The 19163-nt window shown below is 37.9% G+C and overlaps 1 pseudogene; it reads right to left on the reverse strand.

The window, feature by feature from the left end:
- Nucleotides 1–6234: 6234 nt before the first annotated feature.
- On the reverse strand, nucleotides 6235–7056 carry LOC133756556 (elongation factor 1-alpha 1-like; annotated as a pseudogene).
- Nucleotides 7057–19163: the final 12107 nt, after the last annotated feature.

Raw genomic sequence — 19163 nt, forward strand, 5'->3', positions numbered from 1 at the left:
GACAAACACATTAGAGAGCCTTAAAAACAGAATGGGTGAAGCAGAAGAGAGAATATTGGACTTAGAAGACAGAGCACAGGAAAGTATACAGTCAAACCAAAGAAAAGAGGAGGAAATTAGAAATCTAAAAAATATTGTCGGGAATCTACAGGATACTATCAAAAAACCCAACATTCGGGTTCTAGGAGTTCCTGAAGGCATGGAGAAGGAGAAAGGATTAGAAGGCCTTTTTAGTGAGATACTAGCAGAAAATTTCCCAGGTTTGGAGAAGGACAGAGACATCCTAGTACAGGAAGTACATAGAACCCCTATTAAACATGACCAAAAGAGATCCTCACCACGACACGTTGTAATCAAACTCACCACAGTGAAACATTAAAAAAAGATCCTAAAATGTGCAAGAGAGAAATGTCAGATTACTCTCAGAGGATCTCCAATTAGACTCACAGCAGACTTCTCATCAGAAACCCTACAGGCTAGGAGGGAATGGCGAGATATAGCCCAGGTACTAAGAGAGAAAAACTGCCAGCCCAGAATATTATATCCTGCAAAGCTCTCATTTGTGAATGAAGGTGAAATAAAGACCTTTCATAGCAAACAGAAATTGAAAGAATTTGTCGCCACTCGTCCAGCCCTGCAAAAGAGGCTTAAAGATGTGCTACACACAGAAACACAGAAACACGGTCATCAATATGAAAGAAGGTAAAGGAAGGAAACCTCACAGCAAAAGGTCACAGGAAGCTCAAATCATATACTAGAAATTATCTTTGGGAAAATGGCAGGGCAAAGTCACTACTTATCAAGTCACATTGAACGTTAATGGACTTAAATCTCCAGATAAAAGACACAGATTGGCTGAATGGGTTAAGGAGCAAAACCCATCTATTTGCTGCCTACAAGAAACACATCTTTCCAACAAAGATGCATGCAGACTGAAATTAAAAGTTTGGAAAAAGATATTCCATGCCAACAGAAAGCAAAAAGAAAAGCAGATGTAGCCATATTAATATCAGACAAAATAAACTTTAACACAAAAACTGTTAAGAGAGACAAAAGGGACACTATTAAGGGTTCAATTCAACAGGGAGATGTAACTATATTATTAATGTATATGCACCTAATTACAGGGCACTGGCTTATTTAAAAGATATGTTAAGGGACTTAAAAGGGAGACTTAGATTCCAATACAATAATACTGGGAGACTTCAATACTCCACTCTCAGAAATAGACAGATCATCCGGACAGAAGATCAACAAGGATACAGCAGATTTAAGATGCAGCATTGAAAGAAAATTACAGACCAATATTCCTGATGAACATAGATGCAAAAATCCTCAATAAAATTTTGGCCAATAGAATACAACAATATATCAGAAAAATCATCCACCCAGACCAAGTGGGATTTATCCCTGGTATGCAGGGATGGTTCAATGTTTGTAAAACAATCAATGTGATACGCCACATTAACAAACTGCAGAAGAAAAACCATATGATTATCTCAATAGACACAGAGAAAGCATTTGATAAAATACAACACTGTTTCATGATGAAAGCCCTAAGCAAAATGGTTATAGAAGGAACATTCCTCAATATAATCAAAGCAATTTATGAAAAACCCACGGCCAGCAGCCTATTGAATGGGGAAAAGTTGAAACATTTCCACTGAGATCTGGTACCAGCCAGGGATGCCCACTCTCACTACTGCTATTCAACAAAGTTCTGGAAGTTTTAGCCAGAGCCATCAGGCAGGAAAAAGAAATTAAAGGGATACAAATTGGGAAAGAAGAATTCAAACTAACCTTATTTGCAGATGATCTGATTCTTTATTTAGTGGGTCCAAAGAACTCTACTAAGAGACTATTGGAACTCATTGAAGAGTTTGGCAAAGTAGTAGGATATAAAATCAATGCACAAAAATCAACAGCCTTTGTATACACAGGCAATGCCATGGTTGAGAAAGAACTGCTAAGTTCAACCCCATTCACAATAGCTACAAAAACAATCAAATACCTTGGCATAAACTTAACCAAGGACGTTAAAGATCTCTACAATGAAAACTACAAAACCTTACAGAAAGAAATAGAAGAGGATACCAAAAAATGGAGAAATCTTCCATGCTCATGGATTGGAAGAATCAGCATCATCAAAATGTCTATTCTCCCAAAAGCAATTTACAGATTCAATGAAATACCAATCAAGATACCAAAGACATTCTTCTCAAATCTAGAAAAAAATGATGCTGAAATTTATATGGAGACAAAGGAGACCTCGAATAGCTAAAGCAATTTTGTACAACAAAAACAAAGCTGGAGGCATCACAATATCAGATTTCAGGACATACTACAGGGCAGTTGTAATCAAAACAGCATGGTACTGGTACAGAAACAGATGGATAGACCAATGGAACAGAATATAAGCACCAGATATCAACCCAAACATCTACTGCCAACTTATATTTGATCAAGGATCTAAAACCAATTCCTGGAGCAAGGATAGTCTATTCAATAAATGGTGATGGGCTCTGGCCTCAGAATCAGCCCTTAAGGCATTCAGATCTGCCTGAAGAGCCCATGAGAGTATTGTAGGCATGGAAAGCCAAGACATTCTGGGAAAAAAAAAAAGACCTAAATGAAAGATCTCAGTGAGTGAGATCCCAGTGGAAAGAACGGGGCCATCAAAGATGGAGGTACCTTTCTCTGAAGGGAGGAGAGAACTTCCACTTTGACTATGACCCTATTGGAATAAAATCAAATTTGGCGAACTCTAAAGGCTTCCATGGCCTTGGTGACTCATGACTGGAGCCTAGGGAGATTACTGACGCCACAAACAAGAGTGTCAAATTGTTAAGTCAGCAACAGGAGTCACTGTGTACTTACATCTCATGTGGGATCTGTCCTTAATGTGTTGTCTAATGTGAAGTGATGCTATAACTAGTACTGAAACAGTATTTTTACACTTTGTGTTTCTGTGTGGGTGCAAACTGATGAAATCTTTACTAAGTATATACAGAATCTATATTCTGTATATAAAGATAATTGGAAATGAAAAAAACCTGGTGTTAAATTGGAAATGGCATAAACATTATTAATTTTTAAAAAATATCATGTAGGATCTCTGTCTTTAATGTGCTGTACACTGTTATTTAATGCTATAACTAGTACCAACAGTATTTTTTCACTTTCTGTTGCTATGTGGGTGCAAACTGTTGAAATCTTAGCTTAATATATACTAAACTGATCTTCTGTATATAAAGAGAATTGAAAATGAATCTTGATGTGAATGGAAGGGGAGAGGGAGCGGGAAAGGGGAGGGTTGTGGGTGGGAGGGAAGTTATGGGAGGGGGGAAGCCATTGTAATCGATAAGCTGTACTTTAGAAATTTATATTCATTAAATAAAAGTTTAAAAATAAATAAATAAATGGTGCTGGGAAAACTGGATTTCCACATGCAGAAGCATGAAGCAAGACCCCTAACTTACACCTTACACAAAAATCCACTCAACATGGATTAAAGACCTAAATCTATGACCCAACACCATCAAATTATTATAGAACATTGGAGAAACCCTGCAAGATATTGGCACCGGCAAAAATTTCCTGCAAAAGACCCCGGAGGCGCAGGTAGTCAAAGCCAAAATTAACATTTGGGATTGCATCAAATTGTGAAGTTTATGTACTACAAAAGAAACAGTCAGGAGAGTGAAGAGGCAACCAACAGAATGGGAAAAAATATTTGCAAACTATGCAACAGATAAAGGGTTGATAGCCAGAATCTACAAAGAGATCAAGAAACTCCACAACATCAAAACAAACAACCCACTTAAAAGATGGGCCAAGGACCTCAATAGACATTTTTCAAAACAGGAAATCCAAATGGCCAACAGGCACATGAAAAAATGTTCAAGATCACTAGCAATCAGAGAAATGCAAATCAAAACCACAATGAGGTTTCACCTCACCCCGGTTAGAATGGCTCACATACAGAAATCCACCAACAACAGATGCTGGAGAGGATGTGGGGAAAAAGTGACACTAACCCACTCTTAGTGGGAATGCAAACTGTTAAAGCCACTATGGAAGTCAGTCTGGAGATTCCTCAGAAACCTGAACATAACCCTACCATACAACCCAGCCATCCCACTCCTTGGAATTTACCCAAAGGAAATTAAGTTGGCCAACAAAAAAGCGGTCTGCAGTTAATGTTTATTGCTGCTCAATTCACAATAGCTAAGACATGGAATCAACCTAAATGCCCATCAACAGTAGACTGGATAAAGAAATTATGGGATATATACTCTATAGAATACCATACACAGTAAAAAACAATGAAATCCAGTCATTGCGACATAATGGAGGAATCTGGAAAACATTATGCTGAGTGAAATAAGGCAGTCCCAAAGGGACAAATATCATATGTTCTCCCTGATTGGTGACAACTAACCAAGCACCAAAAAGGAAACCTGTTAAAGTGAAATGGACACTATAAGAAACAGTGACTTGATCAGCCCTTGCCCTGACTGTTGATGAACAACTTAATACATTATTTCTCTTAGTATTTTTTGTCTGTTCTACTTAATACTATTGGTTTAATTCTGTAATTAATACACAGTTATTCTTAAGTGTTGAAACTTAACTGAAAAGTGATCCCTGTTAAATATAAGAGTGGGAATAAGAGAGGGAAGAGATGTACAATTTGGGACACGCTCAAGTTGACTGCCCCAAACAGTAGAGTTAGAAACATACTGGGGGATTCCAATTCAATCCCATCAAGGTTGCATGTACCAATGGCATCTCACCAGTCCATTTGATCAATTTCTCTTCACAATTGATCATAATGATAGGTCTAAGAATCAAAGGGATCACATAAACAAGACTAGTGTCTGAAAATATTAACCAATAGAACAAAAAAAGGGAGAGAACAATCCAACATGGGAAGCGGGATACATAGCAGACTCATAGAATGGCAGATGTCCTAAATAGCACTCTGGCCTCAGAATCAGCCCTTAAGGCATTCAGATCTGGCTGAAAAGCCCATAAGAGTATTTCAGGAATGGAAATCCAAGACACTCTGGCAAAAAAAAAAAAATGACCTAAATGAAAGATCTCCACGAGTGAGATCCCAGTGGAAAGAACAGGTCATCAAAAAAGGAGGTACCTCTCTCTGAAGGGAGGAGAGAACTTCCACTTTGACTATGGCCTTGTCTAAATATGATCAGAGTCAGTGAACTCAAAAGGCTTCCATAGCCTTGGCAACTCATGGTAAGAGCCTAGGGTGATTACTGATGCCATGAACAAGAGTGTCAGTTTATTAAGTCAACAACAGGAGTCACTGTGCATTTACTCCTCATGTAGGATCTCTGTCCTTAATGTGCTGTACATTGTGATTTAATGCTATAACTAGTACTCCAACAGTATTTTTTCACTTTCTGTTGCTATGTGGGTGCAAACTGTTGAAATCTTTACTTAATATATACTAAACTGATCTTCTGTATATAAAGGGAACTGAAAATGAATCTTGATGTGAATGGAAGGGGAGAGGGAGCGGGAAAGGGGAGGGTTGAGGGTGGAAGGAAAGTTATGGGGGGCTGGGGGGGAAGCCATTGTAATCCATAAGCTGTACTTTGGAAATTTATATGCATTAAATAAAAGATAAAAAAATTAAAAAATTAAAAAAGGAATAAATTTCATGCTGTTCTTATATGCAGCTTTCTATTTATTTATTTATTTATTTATTGACAGGCAGAGTGGATAGTGAGAGAGAGAGAGACAGAGAGAAAGGTCTTCCTTTTTCCCTTGGTTCAGCCCCCAAGTGGCCACTATGTCCAGTGAATTGTGACTGGCGCACTGTGCTGATCCGAAGCCAGGAACCAGGTACTTTCTCCTGGTCTCCCATGCGGGTGCAGGGCCCAAGGACATGGGCCATCTCCATTGCCCTCCTGGGCCACAGTAGAGGGCTGCACTGGAAGAGGAGCAACCGGGACAGTATCTGGCGCCCCGACCTGGACTAGAACCTGGTGTGCCAGTGCCGCAGGCAGAGGATTAGCCTAGTAAGCCGCGGCACCGGCCATATATGCAGTTTTAAAGACATAAATGATACTTCTTACCGTACCCTCCACCCTCACCTCCCTCACTAACTCCCACTCCTTACTTCTTATTTTTCTTTTAATTTTTACAGTGATGTACTTTCAATTTTCTTTATAATTACAAGCTTATCCCATGGCTGGTTATTTTCCGTCACTTGAACCAAGGCATGTTAGCAAATGGCATAAATACTGCCATGTCAGAATTGTAACCAAGTTTGTTAATGTTGGTGCTGACTTACTGAACGATTTGCTAGTGTCTCTTCTGGCTGTAGGATGCCTCAGTGGAATCCATTTTGTTAACAATTAGTTGTTTCAAACCCAATGTGTAAGCGAGAAGGGCTCACTCACTGGTTTGTCCATTCTTGGTGATACTGCTTCTAATTCTCTGACCCCAGCAGGAGCAATCAGGACAACTCAGTCAGCCTTAGATGTGCCTATCATGTTTTATTTTTTTAAAGATTTATTTACTTATTTGAAAGAGTTACACACAGAGAGAAGGAGAGTTCCAGATCTCCCCCATGGGTACAGGGGCTCAAGGAGTTGGGCCATCTTCTACCAGGCCATAGCGGAGAGCTGGATCTGACGTGGAGCATCCAGGACTCTAACTGGCGTTCATATGGGATGCAGCCACTGCTTTGCCTGCTATGCCACAGCACTGGCCCCATCATCATGCTTTCAATAAAGTCTCTGTGTCCTGGGACATAATGAGAGTTTCCTGATACTGGCCAGTCTCAAATTTCCATAGGGAGACGTAGATGGTGATACCATGCTCGTGCTATATTTTCCATTTATCCAAAACCCAAGCTTTCTTGAAAGATCCCTTTCCCATCTCAGCAGCCTCTTTCTCAAAATTGTCAGTGGTTCTTTGGCCAACGCCACCATATTTGTAAGTCAAATGGTCAGTAGTTGTGGACTTGCCCGAACCTATGTGTCCAATGACCATGATGATGATATGAGTCTTTTCCTTTCCCATTTGAGCTTTGATGTAGTATTGGTTTTCACTATGCCTGTGTTCTGGTGGCAAACTCATCGTTAAAAAAAATAATTTTTTCTTCTGCCAATGATAAAGATGCTAAGTGGAAAAATTGGCCTATAAAGACCATTCTCACAAATTGAGTTTTTTTTTTCTGTTTAAATGAGTACATCCTTTATGTTTAGTTGTCTGTAACCATTAAGCATGAAAATATAGTTGGCTGAAAACTATTTTGAAGCATACTGTGGAAAGTGGTTTAGAAAGCATTCAGTCTGGATTTTTTATAATATGAAATTGTGAGAAACTTAATGAAATTAATATGAAGTGAATTTCAAGACAACAAAAACATGATTCTTTGAATAAAATAGACAAAACTAGTCGACCAGGACAATAACTTCCATTGGAGGTCAGCAGTATGCATGCTACAGAATGAATATTTGTAGGATAGCTAATTTTATGGCTATTCATAAATAGTTTCGCCTAGGACAATGATATGGGTAATAAAGCATTATATTCAGGATACAAGCCATTCACCAACATGGGTCAGCAATGATTTTCCCTTTTCCTATAGATTCAACATTTGTGTATGTGTAGCATAAATTTTTTTCTAATTTCCTTTAGGAAAATTATATTTATCTTCTTCTTAGTGGTATATTCTATTATATTTTCATCTACTTAAAGGCAAAAAGAGAGAGATATTCCTTCTGCTGGTTCACTTCCCAAATGCCCACCAAACCATGTCTAGTCCAAGCTGAAGCCAGGATCCTGGAACTGCATCAAAGTCTCCTATATTGGTGGCAAAGAAGCCAAAGCACATGAGCCATCATCTGCTGCCTCCCAGCAGGCATTAGCAGGATGTGAGATTCAAAGTAGAGCACCCAAGGCTCAAGTCATCGCTCTGATATGGGATACTAGAGTTCTCAGCTATGGCTTAACTCACTGTGCCACTGCACAACAGCAACCACCCCACCTACACTCTTTCTAAGATGGATCTTATCCTTACTTCCTTGTAACTCCCAAGCAGATTTGTGTGCTGTGGGAGAAATGCTGCAGAGCCACAGGTCACGGGCAATTGCCTGGACTATGGAACAGCTTAAACAAATCAGGAACATTTCTGAGTACTAAGACTGGTTAAATGTTTTAAGCCAAATTTGTACTTAATGATTTAAGGTGCAAATTTTGAGCTGTAATGCACAAAAAATTGGGACAGAAGAGCCAATTTATGTTAAGTGGTTAAGTATTTTATACTGCTTTATTCATAAAAAGGGCACTTTGAGTGAAAGTCCCTCTGCTAATTAAGAAAAACTCCAGCAGATATTTTTTTCCATCCCAGAGGAAGTTCAATTGTGATTTAAGTGTCCCCAAACAAAGTAAGCCACTTAAAATAGCTCCACTTTTTAAAAAGATCATTTGAAATATCTCAACCTTCTTAGGTAAGTTATACATTTGACCTATTGTATCTTCTCTTATTGCACAGTGTGTAAATCTGGAGATATGTGCTGTGAGTTTTAAGAGAATAACCTTAGGAAAACTGTCAGAATAAGAATTGCTGAACCTTTAGAATCTCTTGAAGACAATATTGTCTTGCTTTCTCTTCAAGTGTTTTGTGACATAATTTTAAAAGCACAGTGATTAATTTCCATGGCATTTTTAAAAAGTCATTTGTTCTTTGACATATTTTTGTTCACTTGAATAGCTAATTCCTTTATTGAATTTATCATCCTTTATAACAGATGTGGTTGAAAAGCAGATATCAGAAAATGTGAATTATTGAAAATATTAAAAGCATTAACTTTATTACTAATTTTATATAAATATATGAACATTTTCAAGTACAATTTATATCATTCTAAGGCAAATATTGAAGAAATGTTGTCACATAATTTTAATATTATATAAAACCTTTCTAGAAAAAAGAAAAAAACACCAATTTTAACCTTCAGATTTTGTTACAATTTGCAAATCTTCAAAATTCATGACTCTTTTTCATTTTCAGTTGGTAAATACAGGCAGTAATATAAAATTAGGTGGTGCTTCAATGTAGAAATATAGAATGAAAAATTATTTACTTTGACTTTTTATTTTATACATCTACATCTATATTTATTGTACAAATATTAGTGATATTTCAACAAATCCCAAGGTGTTATAACCAGTTTATACTCCTTCATTCTTTCTGTTTAAAATAATTAGTTTATTCTGTTATGTATAAACCTTTGTCATTTCCCCCCAAGAACCCACAGTTAATTGTCACATTGCATGCTTTCTGGAGACTGTTTTGGTCAGGAAAGAGATAATCAGAAGGTAAAGATTTACCCTCCAGCATTAGAAGGGAGTTTCTGCTTCCTGTTGTAGTTGAACAAATACATGGCAGCCATTTTTTGACCAAGAGCAAAGCCAAAGTAGATACCAAAATGGAAAACATGCTGAGAGGAACAGTACTGGAATTCAAGCCATGGTGCTGGCATGTCAGTATTCTGTATAAGAAGTGGAATTCCTGCTTTGGAACATGAACACTATTATATTCAAAGTTTTTTTTTTTTTTATTTGTAGTCAAAAGTACCATAAATGATACAACCTCTTAAAAATATCTTTAAATAAGTAGTTGCCACAACCATGTCATAGTAAAAATTAATGTATTAGTTTATCCATTTATTATGTTAGCAGATGAAATTTACATTAACCCCATAAAACAAAGCAATCTATTTTCATCCCAACTGGTCTTATTGCTTAACCTCAGTTGCTTAACAAGAAATGTAAATGGCACTAGGCCCTACAGCAGGACACTCTCACAGTAGGGCATTACTCACTTAGGATGGATGTCCATGCTTTTTGCTGTGGTATGAATAGATCAGCTTGAACGTACTAACTGACTTCTATATCCTTTTCACGTTTCTTGTTTAGAAAGGCTAAGGAGTGACTTTGGATTTCAGGAAAGCTTGCAGGGATCTTCCCTCAAAGTCAGTCATTCACTTCTATTTCTGTCCTTCTTTCAGTCAAACACACAGATTTCTTTACTCCATTTATTCTTTACTTCTTTTTCTTTCTTTCTTTTTATTTTATTTTCTTGGATACAACACAAGAGGGAGCAGGAGGGGGGAGAATGGGTGGGAGGGAGGGTACTGTGGGAAGAATTACTATGTATATAATGTAATTATGAGATGTAAATTAAAAATAAATAAACAAAATTTTAAAAATTGTAAAAAAGTATCATAATATTTTGATACTATAATATTGTGAGCTCTGTTGACAACTGTTTCATACAGGTTGGAATGTAAGTTAAATGAATATACAGAGAAGCAAGACTTCTACATTTCATTTGAAGTGCTACCAATATTAAATATTCATAGACTATGAGATTATAAGGATACATAGGACCTGCACTGTGATATAATGGGTAAAGCCACCGCTTGCAGAGCCAGAATCCTATATAGGTGCCTGTTCGAGTTCCAGCTGCTATACTTTCTATCTAGCTCCCTGCTAATGCGCTGGAAAAGCAGCAGAAGATGGTCCAAGTTCTTGGGCCACTGCTCCCACATGGAAGACCTGGAAGAAGTTCCTGGCTTAAGCTCTGGACTTGTGGCCATTTGGAGAGTGAATCAGCAGATGGATCATCTCTCTCTCTCTCTCTCTCTCTCTCTCTCTTTCTCTCCCTCTGCCTTTCTGTAACTGCCTTTCAAATAAATAAGTAAATCTTATAAAAAAAAAAGGTTATATAATTCCTAGAATTACCACTAAAGAAAAATGTAAGGTAAAATAATAAATAAATTAAAATTTGGGAGTAGAGCCATTGGTGGTAGAGTAGAGGTTACGATTACAAAGGAATGAAGCCCAAGTGCACTAGACAGGGCCTAGAACAAAGGACAGAGTCATTATTAGATGAGCTAAGAAAGGTGCTGTCTAAGCTACAATTAAGTTTTCTGATTGAGAGGCAAATAGAACCTGATACAAGGGGCTTGATAATAATCTGGTGGGCTTTTGGCCTTGAAAATTCAGAGGCCCAGGCCTATCTATCTCTTCACATGGGGTACATCCTAAGGGAGGTGTGAACCTCCTAGCGGAAGGCACTCTGTTGACTTTCATTACTTGGCTGGCCTGGGAGGAGAGCTGGCCAGGTAAAGGCAGGGGGCATCTCTAACAGGAAATTTACAGTTCTGCCTGCAATGTTGCTGACCCTACTTGACCATCCCCTCAGCTGCAGTGGTCACTTTGGAAGTTGGGCTGAGTGAAGGGCTTTTCAGCTTAGAGCCAATAAGATCTGTGGCTCTGACCTGGGCATCCTTTGACTCCAGGGCAGGTCCATTTCCAGTGATCCAACTCTTGGCAGAGCTGCCAGGGCTCTTCACAAGCTGACTTCTGCTGAAGCCCAGGCTTACCACATTGAAAGCCACTGCAGTGGACTGGCCTGTTGGGTCTCCTTGAGGGCAGATCACTGTACAGATCAGCCATTAATAGGCCTGCCACCCATTGCTTCTGATGCCTAGCTTTCTTTTCCCCCTGGTTTGTGTTAAAGCAGACCAGAGGATGCAAGTCAAGGGAGTGCCCAAGTCCCATCTCTAATCTTCGGTGGCCTGAACTACAAGTCTATAGTCACAGGCATGTTCTGTAGTAGTTTTTCTAAGGTAGACAATGCCCATGAGGAAAATTATATTCTCACTTTAAAACTTTCTTTCCCTTTGGTCTGAAAGGGAGGTTTTTTCTACTTACTGTATACTTCGCTGATGGACAAGTGAATCTAGCTATGAGATTATTATTTAAGTTCTTATTTTGGCTATGCTATTACAGAAAAATGTTAGCCATCTCTTTTATAAGGTCTAAAGATTAAATTGTGCGTCCTACAGATTCCTTCATAATAGAATTAGTTTCCTACCTTGAAGAGAATAGAGAAATGAAAGAACAAGTTGGGCTTAGAATAGAGAAATGAGGGAGCAAGTCCTAGATCGCTTGCTGACAGTAGCAATATTACATGAATACTTAGAAAACCGTTTCAACCATTAGATAACAACTTAAGAAAACATTTACCAGAAGGTCTAATGCCTTCTATAAATTTTAAGAATCATGTATTTGAAAACACCTCTTAAATATCTAACATGGTGTAGTTTGTTTAGCCAGTAAACTTAAGCACAACCTCTACTCTACCACCAATGGCTCTACTCCCAACCTGTGTGTACTGATGGTCCTCTTCCCCACTTAATGCTGTATAATTGTTCAAACCTGGTAAATGCCACTCTTAGGATCATTGGTTACTATCCTCACTCTGTCTTTTATGACCTTGTCTAAATATGATCAGAGTCGGCAAACTTGGAAGGCTTCCATAGCCTTGGCAACTCATGACGAGAGCCTGGTGGTTACTGGCGCCGTAAACTAGAGTGTCAATTTGTTGGGTCAACAACAGGAGCCACTGTGCAGTTGGTCCTCATGTGGGATCTCTGTCCTTAATGTGCTGTACATTTTGATTTAATGCTATAACTAGTACTCAAACAGTATGTTTCACTTTGTGTTTCTATGTGGGTGGAAACTGTTGAAATCTTTATACTAAATTGATCTTCTGTGTATGGGGAGAACTGAAAATGAATCTTGATGCAAATGGAAGGGGAGAGGGAGCGGGAGAGGGGAGGGCTGTGGGTGAGAGGGAAGTTATGGGAGGGGGAAGCCATTGTAATCCATAAGCTGTACACTGGAAATTTATATTCATTAAATAAAAGTTAAAAAAATAAATTAATTAATTAAAATTTAATTTTAACATGTATTTAATAATTCCAAACAAGGCAGAAAAAAAAACAAAAAATGGCAACAGTAAAAACAAAAGAATCAAACAAAAAGCAAATAATAAAATCGTAACCAAAATGCAACCATATCAATAATTAAGTACTAAGTGACTAAGTATTCTAGTTAAAAGTCAGATTACCAAAATGGATTTAAAGCAAAGAAACAAATTAAACCAAACTATGTGCCAATTACAAAATTCAAATTAAATATTAAGAGTAGACAAATGAAGAAAAAGATATCCTATCCAAATATGAAATACAAAAGTCTGCAGTGACTTCATTAATTTCAGATTAAGTAGACTGGAAGACAAACACAATAATCAGAAAGCAAGTTTTCATATTGATGAAGGCTTAATAAATTGTAACCAAAAATCATTAATATGGATGTTGTCGATAGCAGATCTTCAGATAGGTGAGGTATCAAGTCAAATGTGTTTGGTGTTTTGGAGATTACAACTGCTTTACCGGGACCGGTGCTGTGAGTAGCAGGTTAGGCCACTGCCAGCAGTGCCGGCATCCTATATGGGCACGGATTTGAGACCTGGCTGCTCCACTTCTGATCCAGCTCTCTGCTATGTCCTGGGAAAGCTGTAGAAAATGGCCCAAAGTGCTTGGGTGCCTGCACCCAAATGGGAGACCTGGAAAAAGCTCCTGGCTCCTGGCTCCTAGCTTCGGATCAGCGCAGCTCTGGCCGTTGCAGCCAATTGAGGCATGAAACAAAGGATGGAAGACCTCTCTCTTTCTCTCTGCCTCTCCTTCTCTCTCATTATAACTCTGAATTTCAAATAAATAAATAAATCTTAAAAAAAACCTGCTTTACCCCTTTGTCTATATATTTCACTTTCATGAACATAAAACATTATTGAGATGTTTGTGAAATGTTTTATAATCATTTGGATAAGATACTAGGACTCTTTCATAATTAAAGATGAACGAGGTAAATTAAAGACATTTTCTTTTTTTTATAAAAATGTGTATTCATTTATATGAAAGAGTTACAGAAAAAGAGGGAGACAGACACAGACACACACACACAGAGAGAGAGAGAAAGAGAGAGAGAGAGAGAGAGAGAGAGAAAGAGAGAATCTTGTATCCACTGGTTCACTCTCCAGATGGCCACAATAGCCCACAGAGACATTTTAAGGAAAATATAATGAAACTCTCAAAAGAGTTTCCAGGATTCTTCTGAACATTTAAAACTTCCTACCTATTTATCAATAGAATCTTTTTTTTTTTTTTTGACAGGCAGAGTGGACAGTGAGAGAGAGAGACAGAGAGAAAGGTCTTCCTTTACCATTGGTTCACCCTCCAATGGCTGCGGGCGGCCGCTGCGGCCAGCTCACCGCACTGATTCGAAGCCAGGAGCCAAGTGCTTCCTCCTGGCACCTGCCATCCTCCACTGCACTCCCAAGCCACAGCAGAGAGCTGGACAGGAAGAGGAGCAACCGGGACAGAATCCGGCACCCTAACTGGGACTAGAACTTGGTGTGCTGGCACCGCAGTCGGAGGATTAGCCTATTGAGCAGTGGCACTGGCCCAATAGAATCTTAAAGTATTGACTTATCTTCATATCCCCCTTTTCTACACCACCTTCTAGTATCCGAATAGTTAGTATCACATAATATACCAAACCTAAGGGATTGTCCTTTGCTAGATACACAAAGCAGTCTAATAATAGTAAGTAAACCCATTAGACACCCATGTTAAAAACAATATTTTGAATTCAATAGCATAATATCTTTGGGCTGAGAAAAGTAATCTTGATTTGCAGAACTATGAGTTTGCTTGAGTGTCATTTGTATATAATACATCAGACTTTGATCAAGAGACTGAGACCTTCTGAGTCTCATTTCTCTCTTCTATGAAATGCAAGTTATAATGTGTAGTTCAAGACTGCCTGATTTTAAAGATTATGTCTTATAGATATGATGGAGAACAGAAAATAATGCAAAACAAAATGATATACTTAATGCATGTATGAAGCACAGTGTATTGTAAAATACTGCTAAATACTAAAATATTTAAAATAAAATACTAAATTAAACTAAAATAAAAAAATAAAATAAAATAAAATAAAAAACTAAATTTAAAATAAAATACCAAAACTTAGCTTTAAAATTATGCATATGTATTGACTTTTAGTTTTTTTAGCAACAAGAAATTGTGACTATATAAGGGTTAAATATTTTGTTGTTGTTCCTTCCCAGGAAGAAAACATCTCTTTTGTTCCTATCTTTAAAAATCATATATTTCAATGTCATCATATACTCAATACTGTGGATACGCAACAAACCAGATTTAGATTCATACTCTGAGTAGTTACTTACATTGACATTTGTTCATGGATAGTAGACTATCACAGAACATTTACCTATGAGATAAATGAAAGACATTGTTACAAAACACCAACATTTAAGCTTATCTTGGAATTTTCTCCACATATCCACCTGCCCCACTGAGATACCTAACACCAAAAAAACACAACTGGAATTGGTTCATAATGATGGAAAATATCAGTTATAAATATCTGGGATATCCTACCTTTAAACATAAAAAGAAGATTTTTTTTGTCTCACATGACATGCATTCTATAAGATATACTGTATAAAAAGTAAATCTATAGGGAAGGTTTTTTGAGAAAAACTCAAATGGCAATGAATACATGATATTGATATTTATCTGCTTTAAAAGTTTGACACAGTTATAAAGAATTCACTTAATATTTTCACATGCCACAGTTGACTTTAGTTTAAAAATTCAGTATTTGTGAAATATATGATATACGCCAATTTTATGTTCACGCAGATCCTTATTCTTTAAAACTTTTATGATTTAATAAAAATAAAAAGGATATTTTACTTCATTATAGAGATTCATTGATTCCTTTTAATGAACAAAATGCCACATTTTATTTAGTTATTGTTGTCTTGTATTATGATATGTAACATAACCACATATTATTTTCATGTGAAAACTCATCTAAGTAATAACCCTTATGTTAAAGATGATTGAAAAAATTCCCCATTGTGAACTGTCCTGGATTTTACATGTCTTATATTCTTGTTTTTAATTTTGCTTATTTGAAAGGAAGAGAGACAGAAAGAGAAACAGGCAAACAGTAAGAGATATCCTACCTACTGATTCACTCCCCAGATGACCACAGCAGTCACAGCTGGGCCAGGCTGAAGCTGTGAGCCAGGAACTCAATCTGCGTCTCCCACCTGGGTGGCAGGGAATTAATTATTTGTGCCATCACCTGCTGCCTCCCAGGGTGCATATTACCAGGAAGCTGAGCAGAGTCAGGACTCGAACATAGGCACTCCAGCATGATATGCTGGCCTCCCAAGTGTGGACAGCTTCCCCTTAATCTCTTATTTATTCTCCTAATTCATTAACCAAATTTCACATCCAATCTTTCTCATTATATCTTTCAATTTTGTTTAAAACAAGTTGATCCAATTTAATCTCTATTCCAGTATTAAGGGAGCAATTTCCCCAAAATGTATGAAGAGAATAATAATGCTTGTTAAGATTTAAACTTCAAAATCAATACTTCTTTGATCAACAAAAAACATTCCAAAGTCCTCGAAAAAGACATACTTGCTCATAGACCTGTTAAGACTTAATGTTTACTACACCAGCAATTAAGACATAAGTACCTGCAGGGTCCAAAGTCTTAATGTGAAGGAAGCTATCCAAAGCAGGAATTTGTTAATGAGTAATTCCTTTGTATTGAATCCACAAAGCAGATCTATATTTACAGCAAATCTCAGTGATGAACATTGAGGATACAGAGAGCTTGTCATGGAAAAGAGATGGCCTGAGGCTCCCACCTGATGTGGGTGTTTGCTGTAGTGCAAAAGTGAACAATTTATATCCTCTCAAAGGAAGTTGATTATAATGCACTCAAAGAAAACCCAAGACAACTGAAGATAAATGTGAAGAAAAGCTGTGACACAACTATATTTAGAAATATCAGAGTTGACGTAATAGAAAACTACTTTTGAAGACATATTCATGTAATTAGTCAGCAGAGCTGCTAGACTCCAAGCACTGTCATATGGTCACTATGATATCAGAATATGGGGTGCCATACAATATCATTGTGTGCTTACTAATCAATTCCCATTATTAATAAGCCTGTGTGGGCTCTTGCCTAATATTCAAAGAATTCTGAATACCAGCATAAATGAACGAGGCAGCATGATATGTTTTAAGCTTTTATTCAGTGAGAAAAATGCATAGGAGAGTGAGGGCCCTATCTATAGGAGAGACGAATTTGGATTCATACCGAGTACCAGGAGCCAGCCACGTGCAGGAACATCTGGACCAGGAAGCATGGGGCAGGTGGCCCAAATGCCACGTGCTCTGGAGGCCAGGGACGCACGGCAAACAATGGCAAGAAACCAAAGAGGAAAAAGGCACTGGGCACACCATGTCTCGGGCTTTTAATTCACGTTCAAAGGAGAGTGGTTAATTAACCTGATTGGCCAGTGGGCGCACAAGTGTGGCCAGGTAGGGGCATGAGGTCACACAGGGGCGTGGTGAAGGCGTGATCTTCTAGCTCACAAACCCCATCAATTTTATTTTATATGCCTGCGTACAACTACTAGGCTGGCTTACTGTTGTATCCTGAAGTATACTCCACAATTGACTGATTTTAGTTACAGAATTATTCCTTCCTTAAATTCATAATAAATCTGCATTTATTATCACCTATAGAAAACTGAGAATGTCGATTTTCTGTAGCCTCAATGAGCCAGTGCTAATAGATGAAAATCCAATTGAATGCTTTACCTTATCTAAAAAGTGCACGTGTTTAAAAGAGGGTTATTTAGCCAGGGAAAGATAATTGAAAGAAAGTCATAGAAGGAAATTTTGACCATGTCCATCCTTACAACCATCCAAGAGCAACAGGAAAACAAGCACAGATGGCAAGTGTTCTGGTGCACTCTAAAACCATCTTCATGTGGTATGTATGTTTCTACCTCTTTTTTTTTTTTTAGTCTGGCATTAAAGTTCAAATATTCCAAATGGTCTCCTTTTTCTAATTTCATGCCTAATATCTACTTTGGATTATGGTTTTGTTTCTCACATACATAGGTCTATTGGAATTAAATGCATTAATCAGTGGTACCTGAGTATTATCCTCTATTTACTAATAATTTCCTATTGTGAATTAATTAATAAATTGGCATTTTTCACTGGTATCTATTGATTTAGTTAACAAAAATAAAACAATTAGGCCAGTGCTATGGCTCCACCTGCGGGGCCGGCAGGTTCTAGTCCCAGTTGGGGTGCCAGATTCTGTCCCCGTTGCTCCTCTTCCAGTCCAGCTCTCTGCTGTGGCCCAGGAAGGCAATGGAGGATGGTCCAAGTGCTTGGGCCCTGCACCCCCATGGGAGACCAGGAGGAGGCGCCTGGCTCCTGGCTTCGGTTCGGCGCAGCGCTGACCGTAGCGGACATTTTGGAGGTGAACCAACAGAAGGAAGACATTTCTCTCTGTCTCTTCTCTCACTGTCTAATAATTTCTGTCAAAAGTAATAAAATAAAATAAAACAATCAATAATTTCATATTCTTTCAGATAAAATAAGGTTGCTAGGTCTCCAAAAGCTAAAATCAGGATTGGGCCATTTAAGTATACCAGCATGATAAATAACAACCGAGAAGAACCAGAAGCCAAAAACTTCATAGCAGTGGCCCACAGCCTTTCCTTCCTGTCCGAATTTCTATAGTCACAGTAGGAAGAGGGATCATGTCACCACCCATCATTACTCAAAATAGAGAAGTAGATGATGACCATTATTTCCTTCCTGATCATATTCATATGCATCTCTACAACTATCAACCACATTGTCACCATCCTCTCATCCAACACTGCACTCAATTCAAACTCACTTACCAAGGAATTCTAACTAATATTAAACATGTCACACTAATATAGCATTTTACAGGTCTAAGCTCTTTTACTTTATATTTCATATTTCAGCCCAAGCTCTATAAGTTTACATAAATTCTTGTCTGTTGTCTAAAGCAGTGCTTCTACACATGTAATCCAAGCCTCTTCTGCGTCAGAAACACTAGTAGGCCTCTATGCCCCTAAGGGAATTCTGTGCATGCTGAGAGTTGATAAACATGACTAAAAGGTGAATAAGAACACAAAATTCTCATTCCTGGGATGCTGTGAGGATTATTGTCATGTCATTCTACCCTAAAGTTTTTAGGTAGTGCTCCTTACCCAGAATGCCTATTTAAATCATGTAGAATCACCAATACACTTCCAGGACTTTGTTCAAAGGAGCCCCAATACTCAGTGATTCTAATGTACATACAGGATA

Source organism: Lepus europaeus, chromosome 3 (genome assembly GCF_033115175.1).
Source record: "Lepus europaeus isolate LE1 chromosome 3, mLepTim1.pri, whole genome shotgun sequence".
Lineage (NCBI taxonomy): Eukaryota > Metazoa > Chordata > Mammalia > Lagomorpha > Leporidae > Lepus > Lepus europaeus.